The 15,029-nt window shown below is 45.6% G+C and overlaps 1 protein-coding gene and 1 non-coding gene across 2 annotated transcripts in view; both read left to right on the top strand.

Annotated features, from left to right (window-relative positions):
* The window catches only part of GRIK4 (glutamate ionotropic receptor kainate type subunit 4), a 307,210-nt gene that overhangs the window by 31,199 nt on the left and 260,982 nt on the right, over positions 1-15,029 (top strand). The gene's annotated exons all lie outside the window — the stretch shown is intronic.
* Positions 5,332-5,419, top strand: LOC112066914 (small nucleolar RNA SNORA19). Its single transcript, XR_002892971.1, has one exon. It is a non-coding gene; the product is annotated as a small nucleolar RNA SNORA19 (small nucleolar RNA).

Here is a 15,029-nt window from a genome sequence, read left to right as displayed (position 1 = left end):
TGTCTTTCAGTAGCCTAATTAAAATCCAAGCCCTTTAATTTGTTTTCCTTTAAAAAAGAGAGAGAGAGAGAAAGAAAAGCAGCACAGGCCATAAAACACTGCAGCCTCCTGTAATGTTTCCCCATCCCCTCCTGCGTTTCCATTCTTCCTAGTTTATCATCCTCAGGCTTGACCACAGGAACTTTATTATTTCCTTTTCCCCCCCAGCGCGTGTAGGAAGGTTAAAAAAAGAAGATCTTGAGCCTCAGCTGAAGCCAGCTCTGCTTCTCACCCCTTTCAAAGGCCTGTGCTACTTATGATTCACAGTCCCCAAAGAGGAGACTCAGAGACCCCTGGCTAAGAGCGCTCGCCCCAGCCCTGCTCCTCCAGGCCCAGGAGTATGGGTGGCTATAACCCTCATGCGAGCTGACCTGTGCCTGCAGACGGAGGCCGTGCTGAGCTGTGTCCCAAGCTGTGAGTTTGCCAGCTGAGGTACAGCCCCAGAGGGGCAGTAAATAGAGCAGGGATCTTCCACTCCCCTGGCCCCGGGCTTATGCCTGGGGCCATCCTGTCCCCTCCCTTCCAGCCTCCAGGGTGTCGGGCTGCTCCCCCAACCAGGCCTTGGCTCTCCCTCTGGCCAGCATGGCTGCTCTGTCCTGCCATGAAGGGCCTTCTGTGACTCGCCAAGGGATTGTTTCCAAGAAACATATTTCACCCAGGCCCCTGTGAGAAAGACTCACTCTGTGCTTACTGCAAAGCGCGAGAGAGGTTTGCTCTGGTCACATCAAGACGTCAACTGTTCAGCGCCAAGGGCGCTTGAGGCCATGCTTATGAGAAATGTCGTCTATGCAGAAGAGGAAGAGAGGTCAGCCTACGGGGTCTGGCCAGCCCACCGCCTCCCTGGCCTGGAAGGCGGCCACTGGAGGAAGGCAGGGCCGGGCAGAGCCGTCCCTGCCTCCTTAGCACAACCCGGGCCTCGTCTTGAGCCCTGTGACCAGGCTGGGATGCAGTGTCATTAGCAGGGCAGCCTGGCTGGATATTGATCCGCCCTGCAGAGGCCTGGGGGTTGTGGCGGCTGGAGCCACCACGCAGACCCCCACCCAGCCGTGTGCAGCCCCCAGAGGGAGGATTTTGAGGTGACACCACCAGAAGAGGCCTGCAGGACCTCCCACCATGCACACAGAGCCCCACTATGTGGCCTGGGAGGAGCAAAGCACCAGGCTGTCACGTCCCCCATCCCCCAGGGGCCTGGAGACTCCGCTCCCTGAGCTGACTTGCCTTGGCGCTCTTCCCTGAGCCTTCACTCCAGCGGCAGGCCTCCAGCTCTCCCCCGCCAGCAGAGAGAGCTGGGCTGCCCGCTTCAGCAAGGTGGGACAGCAGCCTCGGGGGCGCCTCTGTAACTTGTCCTATAAACAAACGACAATAGAGCGAACAACATCTAATTGGCTATTAAAGCAGAAAGCAGCCCTATAGATGCTGCAGCCTAATTAACCCTGGGAGTGCAGAGCGAGAGGATGGATCTCTGCAGGGGCTGCGTGTGAGCGCATCTGTGCTGAAGTGTGTCTGCCCCCGTGGTGACCTGGAAAGGAGACGCGCCTGCGCTGCCAGCCTCATCCCACCCCCTCGGAGTCCCGGAATCCTTCTTGGTGGGCCGGGAAGGGCGGGGCCCACCTCAGCTCAGAGCTGGAAAGGAGCCTCAGACTAAGATCCTACGCACTTATTTACCCATGAGGAAACTGAGGCCCAGGGAGGATGTGGCACTTCCCTAAGACCACAGAGCTGGTTGGTGTGGAGATAAGAGCGAACTTGGCGTTCGGGAAGGCCAGTCTTTCCAGCTTGTGTCTGGTATGGTGTGAGGGTCCCCCTCTGTCCTGAGGGGTCAGGGTCTCGAAAGGGAGATGATCTCTACAGGTAATTATAACCCAGTGCGCAGAGGCCTAGAGGGACAGGCTGAGCTGAGTAGTGGTTGCCCAGCTCTGCCCGGGGACTCAGGGAAGGCTTCCAGGGGAGGCGAAATCAGAAAAGTTTTGAGCAAGATGTTTCTAGATAGACGTGAGGGGAGGAAATGGGGCAGAAGAGCCCAGGAAGCTCCAATGGCTGAGTTCTGAGGTGAGAGAGCCGAGGTCGGAAAGGGGGGTTGGAGCCCTGCATCCAGCATGGAGTCGAGGTGTCATCCCGGGAGCACTGCCGTGTTGGCGTAGGTGGTGGCTTCCTCGAATTTCTCTTTTGGAAGAGAACTGGAGGCAGCCAGATGGGCTTGGGCTGGGGAGAAGGGGCTGGTGGGAGAGATGATGAGGGTGTGGCCAAGGCAGCAGCAGCAGGATGGACAGGAGGGAGGGGGGAGCCCCGGGTGACTCCCACACCTGGGTGCCTTGAGCGACCACAGAGAGCCTGCTGGACAGAGCCGGCTGCAGGGCCAAAGCTCTGCTCTCTGCACCCTCCTTCCAACGCACTCCCCAGCTCATAGGCTGTCAGAGCTGGAAGAGGCCTTTGGCAATCTCCTGGGCCAGCTCTGTCATTTACAGAAGAGAAGACCGAGACCCAGGGGGAAGATGCGATCATTGAGGGGGGCAGCCCCACCTTGGGAACCCTGGGGTCCAGCGCCTGGTGCAGCATTCCTTCTCTGCCCTTCACCGGTGTCTGTGTTTCCCCTCGTGAAAGAATCTGCCTTCTGCCTCTTCCACCCATCCTTAGTCCCATCATCTTCCCCACGCTTTATGTTTCCTTCCCTGACCATTTCCCTCCAGACCCACCCAGGGCCAGGGTGGTTCAACCTGGATTAAGCAGCCAGTTCTGTTCTTGAAGGTGTGACAGTTAGAGCCCTTGTTGGTTGTGCTGGTCTAGGGGAACAGTGACGAACGGTCCAAAGCATCAGCTAACCCAGATCCTAAATGCCTGACAGCATATGCTGTTCTCAAATTGGCCTCGCTAAGTCTGACCTTTAAGAGTGTGACGCTGACTGCCAAAGGGAAGGGTTACAGATGAGCTGTAGGCATGAGCCGCAAAGCACACAAGGGCACATTTACTTCAGCAGAAAGGCTTTTGTGGAGGCGTCAGTGGCACCATCAGGTGTGCTGGCCACCACCAGCCCTCCGGGTGTAATATACTGCGGAGGCGTGCGGGGCTGGGCTGTCAGGTTGGGCCCAGTTCCTCTGGGAAGGGCTGGCAGTGCAGTAGTGCAAGCGAGCCCCGTACTCTCAACAGAGGGTCTCACTCATGCGCCTGCCCTTCCACCTTCCCGCATCAGTCTACACCCCTCCCCTGGCCTTCTCCTGCTTGGGCCGCCCTCTCCCCTTCTAGGTCCTGGGGTTAGGGGTGGGATGGTTTGGCCAGAGCTAAGGTGACATCACTCGCCCTTTCTGGCCTTGTGTAGTGTGATGTTTCTCAACTTGATCCAATGTATTTTACAAGTATTTGAAAAAGCCCGCTTTACTATCCTAAAATGAAATTCACAGATACTGTAACCTTTCTGCACACATGATTTAAAAACATAATATCCTAAATATAACATAAGGCATAAGTTAAAAGAAAATAACATAATAAAAGGTATTTCAATACAGGCACAGCTCATTTTATTGTGCTTTGTTTTACTCACTTCACAGATAGTGGGGGGTTGTTTTGTTTTGTTTTGTTTTGTTTTGTTTTAACTAATTGAAGGTTTGTGGCAGCCCTGCATGGAGCAAGTCTGTTGGAGCCATTTTTCCACAGACACTTTGTGTCTGTGTGTCACATTTGGTAATTCTCACAATATTTCAGACTTTTTCTTTATTATTATAATTGTTATGGTGATTTGTCATCAGTGATCATTGATGTTACTGTTATAGTTGTTTTGAGGCGCCATGAAACACGTGCAATAAGACGGCGAACTTAATAAATGTATGTGTTCTGTCTGCTCCACCAACTGGCTGTTCACCCATCTCTCTCCCTCTCCTTGGGCCTCCCTGTTCCCTGAGACACAACAATATTGAAATTAAGCCAGTTAATAACCCTGCAATGCCCCCTAAGTGTTGAAGTGAAAGGAAGAGTCACACATCTCTCAATTTAAATCAAAAAATCTAGAAATGAGTAAGTTTAGTGAGAGAAGCGTGTCAAAAGCTGAGGTGGGCCAAAAGCTAGGCCTTTGCACCAAACCGTAAGCTAAGCTGTGAATGCAAAGGAAACGTTCTTAAAGGAAATTAAAAGCGCTACTCCAGTGAACACATGGATGATAAGAAAGTGAAACAGCCTTATTTCCTAAGTGGAGAAAGTTTCAGTGTTCTGGATAGACGATCAAACCAGCCACATTCCCTTAAGCCAAAGCCTAATCCAGGGCAAGGTCCTAACTCTTTTCAATTCTATGAAGGCTGAGAGAGGTGAAGAAGCTGCAGAAGAAGAATCTGAGCTAGCAGAGGTTAGTTCATGACGTTTAAGGAAAGAAGCAATCTTTATAACATCAAAGTGCAAGGTGAAGCAGCAAGTGCTAATATAGAAGCTGCAGCAAGTTATCCAGAAGATCTAGCTAAGATAATTAAAGAAGGTGGCTACACCACACAAAAGATTTTCAATGTAGACAAAGCAGCCTACCCTTGGAAGAAGACGCCATCTAGGACTTTCATAGCTAAAGAGGAGAAGTCAATGCCTGGCTTCAAAGCTTCAAAGGACAGGCTGACTCTCTTGTTAGGGGCTAATGCAGCTGGTGACTGGAAGTTGAAGCCAGTGCTCCTTTGTCATTCTGAAGATCCTAGGGCCTTTAAGAACTATGCTAAATTACTCTTCCTGTGCTCTCTAAATGGAACAGCAAAGCCTGGATGACACCACATCTGTTTACAACGTGGTTAACTGAATATTTTAAGTCCCCTCTTGAGACCTACTGCTCAGAAAAAAAGATTCCTTTCAAAATATTACTGCTCATTGACAATGCACCCGGTTACCCAAAGCTCTGATGGAGATGTACAATGAGATTAATGTTGTTTTCATGCTGGTAAGACAGCATCCATTCTGCAGCCCATGAATCAAGGAGCAATTTCAACTTTCAAGTCTTATTATTTAAGAAATACATTTCATAACACGATAGCTGCCATAGATAGTGAGTCCTCTGATGGCTCTGGGAGAAGTCAATTGAAAACCTTCTGAAAAGGAAAAAATTCACCATTCTAGATACCATGAAGAACATTTGTGATTCATGGGAAGAGGTCAAAATATCCACATTAACAGGAGTTTGGAAGAACTGGATTCCAACCCTCATGGATGACTTTGAGAGGTTCAAGACTCCAGTGGAGGAAGTACCAGCAGATGTGGTAGAAATAGAAAGAGAACTAGAATTAGAAGTGGTGCCTGAAGATGTGACTGAATGCTGCAATCTCATGATAAAACTTGCACATTCTTATGTGCTATACAAATAATTGAAGGTTAATTAGCAGTATAACTAAGTAGTAATACTGCCAGTCTCCTTCAGACAAATAAACAAAAAAAAAAAAAAAGAAATACATTTCATAACACGATAGCTGCCATAGATAGTGAGTCCTCTGATGGCTCTGGGAGAAGTCAATTGAAAACCTTCTGAAAAGGAAAAAATTCACCATTCTAGATACCATGAAGAACATTTGTGATTCATGGGAAGAGGTCAAAATATCCACATTAACAGGAGTTTGGAAGAACTGGATTCCAACCCTCATGGATGACTTTGAGAGGTTCAAGACTCCAGTGGAGGAAGTACCAGCAGATGTGGTAGAAATAGAAAGAGAACTAGAATTAGAAGTGGTGCCTGAAGATGTGACTGAATGCTGCAATCTCATGATAAAACTTGCACAAATGGGGAGTTGCTTCTTATGGATGAGCAAGGAAAGTGGTTTTCTGAGATGGAACCTACTCCTGGTGAAGATGCTGTAAAGACTGTTGAAATGACAACAAAGGACTTAAGAATATCCCATAAACTTAGTTGATAAAGCAGCAGCAGGGTTTGAGAGGACTAGCTCCAACTTTGAAAGAAGTTCTGCTGTGGGTAAAATGCTATGAAACAGCATTGCCTGCTACGGAGAAATCATTCGTAAAGAAGAATCAGGTGATGTTGCAAACTTCATTCTTGTTTTATTGTAAGAAATTGCCACAGCTGGCCCAACCTTCAGCAATGACCACTGTGACCGACCAATAGCCATCAACATGGAGGCAAGGCCCTCCACCAGCTAAAAGATTATGACTCGCTGAAGGCTCAGATGATGGTCTGCATTTTGTAGCAATAAAGTATTTTTGAATTAAGGTATGTACACTGTGTTTTTTAGACATACTGCTATCTCACAGTTAATAGACTACAGTATAGCGTAAACATAACTTTTACACGCACTGGGAAACCAAAAAATTCGTGTGACTCGATTTATTGTGGTGATCTGGAACGGAACCTGCAATATCTCCAAGGTGCACCTGTATATAAATTGCTACACTTAGAGGGCAAAAATATCCCCCAGATTTCCGGAAAGCCTCATAGGGCTCCTGTTAAGAAGCACTGGCTTTGGAGTTAGAGAAACTTGGATCAAATTCTGTATCCAGCCACCAATAGCTGTGTGACCTGGGGCAAGTGAGTTAACCTCTTTGAGCTCCTGGCTCCCCATCTGTAAATTCCGCAGAACCATGGCTGCCCCCTGTGTGGACGAGAGATATTAATGAGATGCAGTATTTTAAAGCTTTTTCCCCAGAGCTGACTTTTCCCCTCCCGCATCTTTTGCTCTGGATACCCATCCCCTGGTAATATTCATAATATCCTTCCAGCTCACCTTTGTTCTGTACTTCACCTTTGAAAGCAATTTTGCCTCCATCGTGCTGTGGCTGCCTGCTGCTTCTCCCCTGTCCCCACCTCTGAGTCTCCCTGTGCCTCCAGCTCAACAGCCCGGCCCCTGCTCCCCGCCGCCCCGCTGCCCTCCAATCCCCCCATCCTCTCTGACCTCCCTGAGCCTCTGAAGGTCCTTAGGCTCATTTGCACCACCCTGGTTGGGGTGGGGGAGAAGAGTGGAGCTCTCAGGAGTCCATTTACTCCCACCCTGAGTGCACACATTTTTCTGTATTATCAGTGCATTGTAGTCTTCATGAGACATGGTCTCTTGGCTTTTGTCTGTCTCAGCGAGGACTCGCTCCAGGTAAGAGCCCTTAATAAATACTTCATCACCCTCCCTGCCGTACACGATGGGGAGAAATCCTATCCGGCTCTGGGAAAACTTCCCACCTGCGTCTGTTTGCTTCATTGGGAGCCCCGAGCACATCCTGCCTCCTAACACTTTACAGTTCCCATTGCCACTGGAACCCGCTGCTTCAGTCCACACAGCTGCCTGTGACCCTCGGACCCCGGGTGGCAAGGCAGTGCCCAGCTGCCCTGACCCTGTCTCAGTGGCTCGCACTCCCAGCCCACTCCTCCAAAGCCTGGGTCCAAGTGCTTGGGGGAGAGATCAGGCTGGCTCCTCTGGGGTCCTGCCCATGGATGTCAGGGGCTGGTGACCACTGGTCTCCATGCAGCCTCCACAGCCCCAGCCCTTGGTTCGTGCATTCATTGAGCAAATACTTATTTAATGCCTGCTATGGACCAGGCACTATTCTAGGCACTGAACATAAAGTGGTGAATTGAAACAAACAAGAATCCCTGTCTCATGAAGAATATAAACAAGAAATCGTGTGTGGGTGGGGTGGGGGAGTGTCTCTCAGGGATAAGTATTAAGGAGAAAAGTGAAGCAGGGAAAAGGACAGACAGGGAAGGTCCAAGGGAAGGGGTGTTAGAATCTTAGATGGGGTGACCGGGGAAAGCCTCACTGAGAAAGTGATGCTTGAGGAATGACGTAAAGGAAGTGAGAGAGGAGCCAGGCAGGTGTCAGGGGAAGAGCATGCCACAGAGGGAACAGCATGTGCAAAACGTGCAGAGACCAGAGGCAGGAGTGGGCCTGGCATGTCCAGGACAGAACCACGGGCTGACCTGGCAGAGCAATAGGAGACAAGGTCAGAGAGGTGGGTGTGAGGGTCAGACCACGTGGGTTCTTTAGAGTAAAATGGGAAACAGAAGGCATTTTGTTTTGTATTTTTAATTGAAGTATAGTTGATTCACAATGTTGTGTTAGGTTCAGGTGTACAGCAAAGTGATTCAGTTATACATGTATATGTTCTTTTTCAGATTCTTTTCTATTATAGATTATTACAAAATACTGAATATGAATTCCTGTGCTATACATTAGGTCCTTGTTGGTTATCTATTTTGTATATAGTACTGTGTATCTGTTAATCCTAAGCTCCTACTTTATCCCTCCCCTTTGGTAACCATGAGTTTGTTTTCTTTGTCTGTGAGTCTGTTTTGTAAGGAAGTTCATTTGTATTATTATTTAGATTCCACATGTAAGTGATATCATGATATGTGTCTCTGTCTGACTGACTTACTTCACTTACTTCACTTAGTATGATAATTTCTAGGTCCATCCATGTTGCTGCAAATGGCGTTATTTCATTCTTCTTTGTGGCTGAGCAATATTCCATTGTATATATGTGCCACATCTTTATCCATTCATCTGTCGATGGACACTTAGGTTCTTCCATGTCTTGGCTGTGGTAAGTAGTGCTGCTGCGAACATTGGGATACACGTATCTTTTTGAATTAGAGTTTTCATCTTTTCCAGATATAGGCCCAGGAGTGGACTTGCAGGATCATATGGCAGCTCTATTTTTAGGTTTTTAAGGAATTTCCGTACTGCTTTCCTGTAGTGGCTGCACCAATTTATATTCCCACCAACAGTGTAGGAGGGTTCCCTTTTCTCCACATCGTCTCCAGCATTTATTTTTTTGTAGACTTTTTGATGATGGCCGTTCAGACTGGTGTGTGAGGTGATACCTCATTTTGATTTGCATTTCTCTAAAAATTAGCGATGTTGAGCATCTTTTCATGTGCCTGTTGGCCATCTGGATGTCTTCCTTGGAGAAATGTCTACTTAGATCTTCTGCCCGTTTTTTTGATTGCCTTTTTTTTTTTTTTTTTAAATTGAGCCGTGGGAAACAGAAGGTTTTGCATAAAACGAGGTCATAATCTGACTTCAGTTTTCAAGGGCTCTCACTCTGGTTGCAGGGGAAGATGCAGGGAGACCAGTGTAGGAGACTCTTTTGCAGGAATCCAGGCAAGAGAAGATGCTGACTTGCACCAGGGGTAGCAGCTCAGGCAGTAAGAAGTGGTGGAGTCTGGGTAGACTTTGAAGGTAAAGCCAAGAGAATTTCCTGTTGCTTTAGGTACGAGATGTGAGAGCAAGAGAGGAATCACGAGTGGCTCCAAGGTTTTTGGCTTTTTGCCTCCGGAAGGATGGAGTTGGCATTTGCGGTGATAGGAAAGGAGAGTGGGCTGGCTTGGGAGTAGAAGCTAGCGAGTCCAGTCTTGGTATAATTCTGAGACGGCTGTTAGGACTATCCAGTGACATCTGGAATGTGAGTCTGGAGTTCAAGTGACTGGATTCCGCTGGAGATACAGACTTGAAAGTTACCAGCATGTAGGTGATACTTAAATCCATGAGACTGGATTTGTGTAGATAGAGAAGAGGACCAAGGACACAGCTCCGGGGCACTTTCAAATTAACAGATCAAAGAGCTGAGGAGATGCCACCAGGCATTGGAGGAAAGCCAGGTGAGCATGGTCTTCTGGAAGCCAAGGAAAGAGTGATCTGCTTTGACAAAGGCTCCTGAGAGACCCAGTGGCGTGAGGACCGAGAGGTGGGCCCGCTTCTGGGGGGACTTTTGTTTCACTTTTCTTTTTAATGCTCCACATTTTTTGCTGTTGTTCCATGGGTCATGGTCTGGGGAAGAGTAGCTGAGCCCATGGTGGGGGCATTTCTGTCTGAGTGGAACTGGAGGCCCCAGTCCTGCAGAAAGCAGGCGGGAAGATTTATTGTATCAAAAAGGAAAGAGGTGGGCTTCCCTGGTGGCGCAGTTGTTGAGAGTCCGGACGGGTTCGCGCCCCGGTCCGGGAAGATCCCACGTGCCGCGGAGCGGCTGGGCCCGTGAGCCATGGCCGCCGGGCCTGCGCGTCCGGAGCCTGTGCTCCGCAACGGGAGAGGCCACGACAGTGAGAGGCCCGCGTACCGCAAAAAAGAAACTTTTGGAAGTGATGGATAAGTTTATGGCATAGATGGTAGTGATGGCACAGACGTATACATATGTCCAAATTCATCAAGTTGTTTGTTACGTATGTACAGTTTTTTGTATGTCAGTGCGTACCGCAAAAAAAAAAAAAAAAAAAAAAAAAAAAGGAAAGAGGAAGATACCAGCACACTTTCAAGTTCGTTATCTTATTTTACCCACAAGAAGTCCTGGTAGGGGTGTATTTGTAGGGCTTATTCCCAGTTTTAGATGGAGAAAGTGAGGTGCAAAGAGAAAACATTGCTAACTTTAGGTCATGGGCTTTGAAATCAGTGTTGGCTTATAGAACTTTCTGCAGTGATGGGAATGTTCTCTACCTGCTTTGCCCAGTATTGGATCTCTGGGCTACATCTGGCTGTTGAGCATTTGAAATGTGGCTAGTACAACTGAGCTGACTTTTTAATTGTATTTAGCTTAAATTAATTTAAATTTAAAGAGCCACCTGTGGCTAGTGGCTACCTTCATGGACAGTGCAGGTCAAAGTGGACAAACCTGGATGTAAACCCTGGTCTTCTGACCCAAAGCCTTGGATCTTCCCAAACTATCCTCTGCTCCCCAAGAAGGTGGTAGAATGTTCCACAGAGGACTAGGCTGGCCTGAGCTGGTGCATTCTGGGGAGAGAAGAGTTGGAGAAGAAGACAGTGTATATGACCTGGGAGCTCCTCCAAAGTTCTCAGGTTTATTAGCCAGTTGACAGGTTCTCCAAGGTGTCCTGAAGTCCCTATCTTTTGCTGCTCAGCCCAGCCCCAGCTCTGTGGGCTGGGTGTACCTGAGGGCAGGGTGTACCTAGTACATGTGACCATTTATATAAATCCTACCACCTGTCCATTCCCTCTCCTCTGTGAAGCTTTCCCTGTCCGTCCCATCCCTAAGATTGCTTTGAAATATTGTTATTTAAACGTCTTTTTGGAACCTTAGGATGTACCTGCTGTTATTGTCACTATCTCACTTATGTTTATGTCCTGCCTCCTGAATTACCTATAAATCCCTGCAGACAGGTGAATTATCCATGTCCTGTCTCCTGTTCATGGTGGGTATAGGGTGGTATGGTGTAAAGAACACTAGTCTTGATCATCTTTGTATCACTAGAGCCCAGAGTAATGCTTAGAAATTTGTGGGAGTTCCATAAATGTCTGTTTAATAATTTAATGGCTAAACTTAGATTCATTATAGTGTTGGTTCAGATTCCTGTGTGTCCACCCACTAGCTTTGTGGTCAAAGGGGAAATACTAAGCTCTTTGAAACTGTTTCCTTGTCTATGAAATGTGATACAAGTCTTTCAGGCATTCTCTTGAGGATCAAATGAGATGCTAACTATAGAAGTTTCTGCACAGTGCTCATTAAGTGATAGTGTTTCTTTTTTTAAATTGAACTGTAGTTGAGTTACAATATTGTGTTAGTTTCAGGTGTACAGCAAAGTGATTCAGTGTTTTATATGTGTGTATATATTCTTTTTTCAGATTCTTTTCCATTATAGGTTATTACAAGATATTGAATACAGTTCCCTATGCTATACAGTAAATCCTTGTTTTTTTATTATTTTATGTATAGTGGTATGTATCTGTTAATCCCATACTCCTAATTTAACCCTCTCCCCTAAGTGATATTGTTTCTTGACTTTTCTTATGACGATGTGTATTTAGTTTATTCTTCACTAGACTGTGATCTTCTGCAACGTAGGGGACCATTGTCCTCTGTAGCACTTACACAATCCTCTAAACATATTAGGTCCTCTGGAAGAGCCACAGTGTTTAGGGCTGGCTGGATACCTCTGGCCCCAGCTCAGGACATGCAGCTGAATGAGACATGACCGGGGCCAGCAGACAGCACCTGGATGAGCCCAAGTCTAGAGGGCTCATAGCCTCTATCTCAGCTTAGAAGTCTGCTTGTAATTTACAGACAGGCGCACTGCTTCTCCTCCCCAAGGGATCACTGGATTTCTTTAGATTGCAGAGCTGTCCTGGATAGTTCCCCTGCTAGAGTGTAAGCTCCATGAGGACAGATATTTTTGTCTGTTTTGTTCACTGTCTAGAGCAATGCCTGGTACATGGCAGGTGCTCAATAAATGTTTGTTAAATGAAGGAAAGTCCACAGGTGGGCATGACAAGTAATATGTTACACAAGGTCTTCACATTTTTTTTTGGTAAAGGACCTAATAGTAGATATTTTGGACTTTGGGACTATACTGTCTCTGTTGTGATTACTCACCTCTGCACAAAAGCAGCCACAAACAAATGAGCAGGATATGTTCCGATAAAACTTACTTATATAAGCAGGTAGCATGTGGTTTTCGGGCTGTCCCAACATTCTTTCTTGCAGAGACTATTGTTTCCTCACGGAATAGTCTTTGCACCCTTGTCAAAAATCAGCTGGCCATAGATGTTTGGGTTTATTCTGAACTCTCCATTCTATTCCACTGGTCTATATGTCTGTGTTTATGCCACTACCACACTGTTTTGCTTACAGTAGCCTTGAAATCAGGAAGTGTGAGTCTTCCAACTTTGTTTTTCTTTTTTAGTATTGTCTTGGCTATTCAGAGTCCCTTGGAATTCTATATGAATTTGAAGATCAGCTTCTCCATTTCTGTAAAAACACCATTGGAATTTTGATAGGAATTGCATCGAATCTGTCAACCACTTTGGGGAGTATTGCCATCTTAACAATATTAAGTCTTCTAACCCATGAACCTGGGCTGTCTTTCCACTTAATTATGTCTTCTTTCATTTCTTCCAGCAATGTTTTGTAGTTCTCAGTGCTTAAGTCTTTCATCTCCTGAGTTGAATTTATTCCTAAGTACTTTATGCTTTTAATGCTGTTATAAATGGAAATGTTTTCTTAATTTTCATTTTGAATTGTTCATTGCTAGTATCTTGAAACACAACTAGTTTTTGTATGTTGATCTTGTACCTGATGATTTTGCTGAATTTGTGTATTAGCTCTATTAGTTTTTTGGTGGATTGTTTGAGATTTTCTATATGTAGATAAATGTCATCTGCAGAAGAATGAAGTTGGGCCCCTACCTCAATCCCTGTGTAAAAATTAATCCAAAATGGATCAATAGCCTAAATATAATAACTAAAACTATAAAACTATTAGAAGAAAACAGCAGTAAATCTTCACTTTTGTGAATCAAAGGACATTATCAAAAAATGAAAAGACAACCTACAGAATGGGAGAAAAGATTTGCAAATCATAAATTTGATAAGAGTTAGTAAATAATAAGAACTCTTATAACTCAATAGCAAAAAGACCAACAACCCAATTAAAAAAATTGGCAATCGACTTGAATAGTCATTTCTCCAAAGTCCAAATGTTCAACAAATATGTGAAAAAGATGTAAAACTTGTCTGGTTTTTAAGGAAATGCAAATCAAAACCGCAATGAAATACTACTTTACATCTACTGGGATGGCTTTTTATATAAAAAATAAAAACAAAGAATGCCCAGAAAATAACTAGTATTGGCAAGGATATGGAGAAATAGGAACCTTTGTATATTGCTGATGGGAATGTAAAATGGTGCAGCCACTGTGGAAAACAGTTTGAGAGTTCTTCAAAATGTTGAACATATAATTACGATATGGCCCACCAATTCCTCTCATAGGTGTGTACCCCGAAGAAATAAAATGTATATCCACATAAAAACTTGCATATGAATGTTTATAGCATCATTAAAAGATGGAGACAACCCAAATGTCCATCAACAGATGCATGCATAAACAAATTGTTATATACATACAATGGAATATTATTCAGCCATAAGAAGGAATGAAGTACTGATACAAGCTACAACTTGAACCTTGAAACATTATGCTAAATGAAAGAAGCCAGACACAAAAGGAAAAATAATTTATGATTCCTTTAAGTGAAATGTCCAGAATAGGCAAATCCATAGAGACAGGAAGAAGATCAGTGGTTGCCAGGGGATGGGGAAAGGAGAGAATGGGGGCAGTTATTACTTAAAGGTTCTTCTGGGGTGAGGAAACATTTTTGAAACTAGAGAGAGGTGATTGTTGTACAGTATTGTGAAGGCATGCACTAAATGCCATCAAATCGTATACTATAAAATATATGTATGAAATTATATGAACTGTATGAATTTCACCTTAATTAAAAAACAAACAGGTGGCAGGATTTGGCCTGTGGGCCATAGTTTGCCAACCTCTGTTCTAGAGCACTGTTTTTCAAACTGCAGGTCAAGACCCATTAGTAAGTTGGGAACTCAATTTAATGGGTCACAACCAGCAATTTTAGAAAAATGAAAAAGAATGGAAAAGAGCATATCAGGTTGTCACAGACAGTAAAAAGTTATTGTTTCATGAGATGTTTGTTTCAGTTTTATATATACATGTAGGTCCTGGTTAATGATGTGATATATATTTCTTTTTATTGGCCATGGTTAATGTATGAGAAAAACCCAGCAGTCTTTCCTCCTGTGTGTCTCCTTTACTGCTCACACACAGCACTTCACTCCTGGTCACCAAATGTGTGGAGGTTTTTCCCACACCGAGGAATTTTCTGCGACCAGCTGGGTGTCTTACAATTTAATTTTACAACTCAGTTCTGAAAACTACCTGGAGATAGTGTCAGCTCCCACAGCTTAAGTGCTCAGTCCCACAAGACTGCCCCCACTTCAGATGCCAATCGCAGGTAGTAGGTCCCTAGGTTACCCACAGCTTCTGTCTGATTTAATTGCAAATCGGAGGGTCCCACGACCCCCTCTTCAGGTTCAATTAATTTGTTAGAGCGGCTCACAGAACTCAGGGAAATACTTACATTTACCAGTTTATCAAAGGATATGATAAAGGATACAGATGAACAGCCAGATGAAGAGTTACGCAGGGTGAGGTGTGGGAGGGTCCTGAGCGCAGAAGCTTCTGTCCCCGCGGAGCTGGGGTGCATCATTCTCCGGGTGTGAATGTTTTTGCC

Source organism: Physeter macrocephalus, chromosome 16 (assembly GCF_002837175.3).
Source record: "Physeter macrocephalus isolate SW-GA chromosome 16, ASM283717v5, whole genome shotgun sequence".
NCBI lineage: Eukaryota > Metazoa > Chordata > Mammalia > Artiodactyla > Physeteridae > Physeter > Physeter macrocephalus.
The sequence above is the reverse complement of the archived record's forward strand: the minus strand, read 5'-3'. Positions and strand labels throughout refer to the sequence as shown.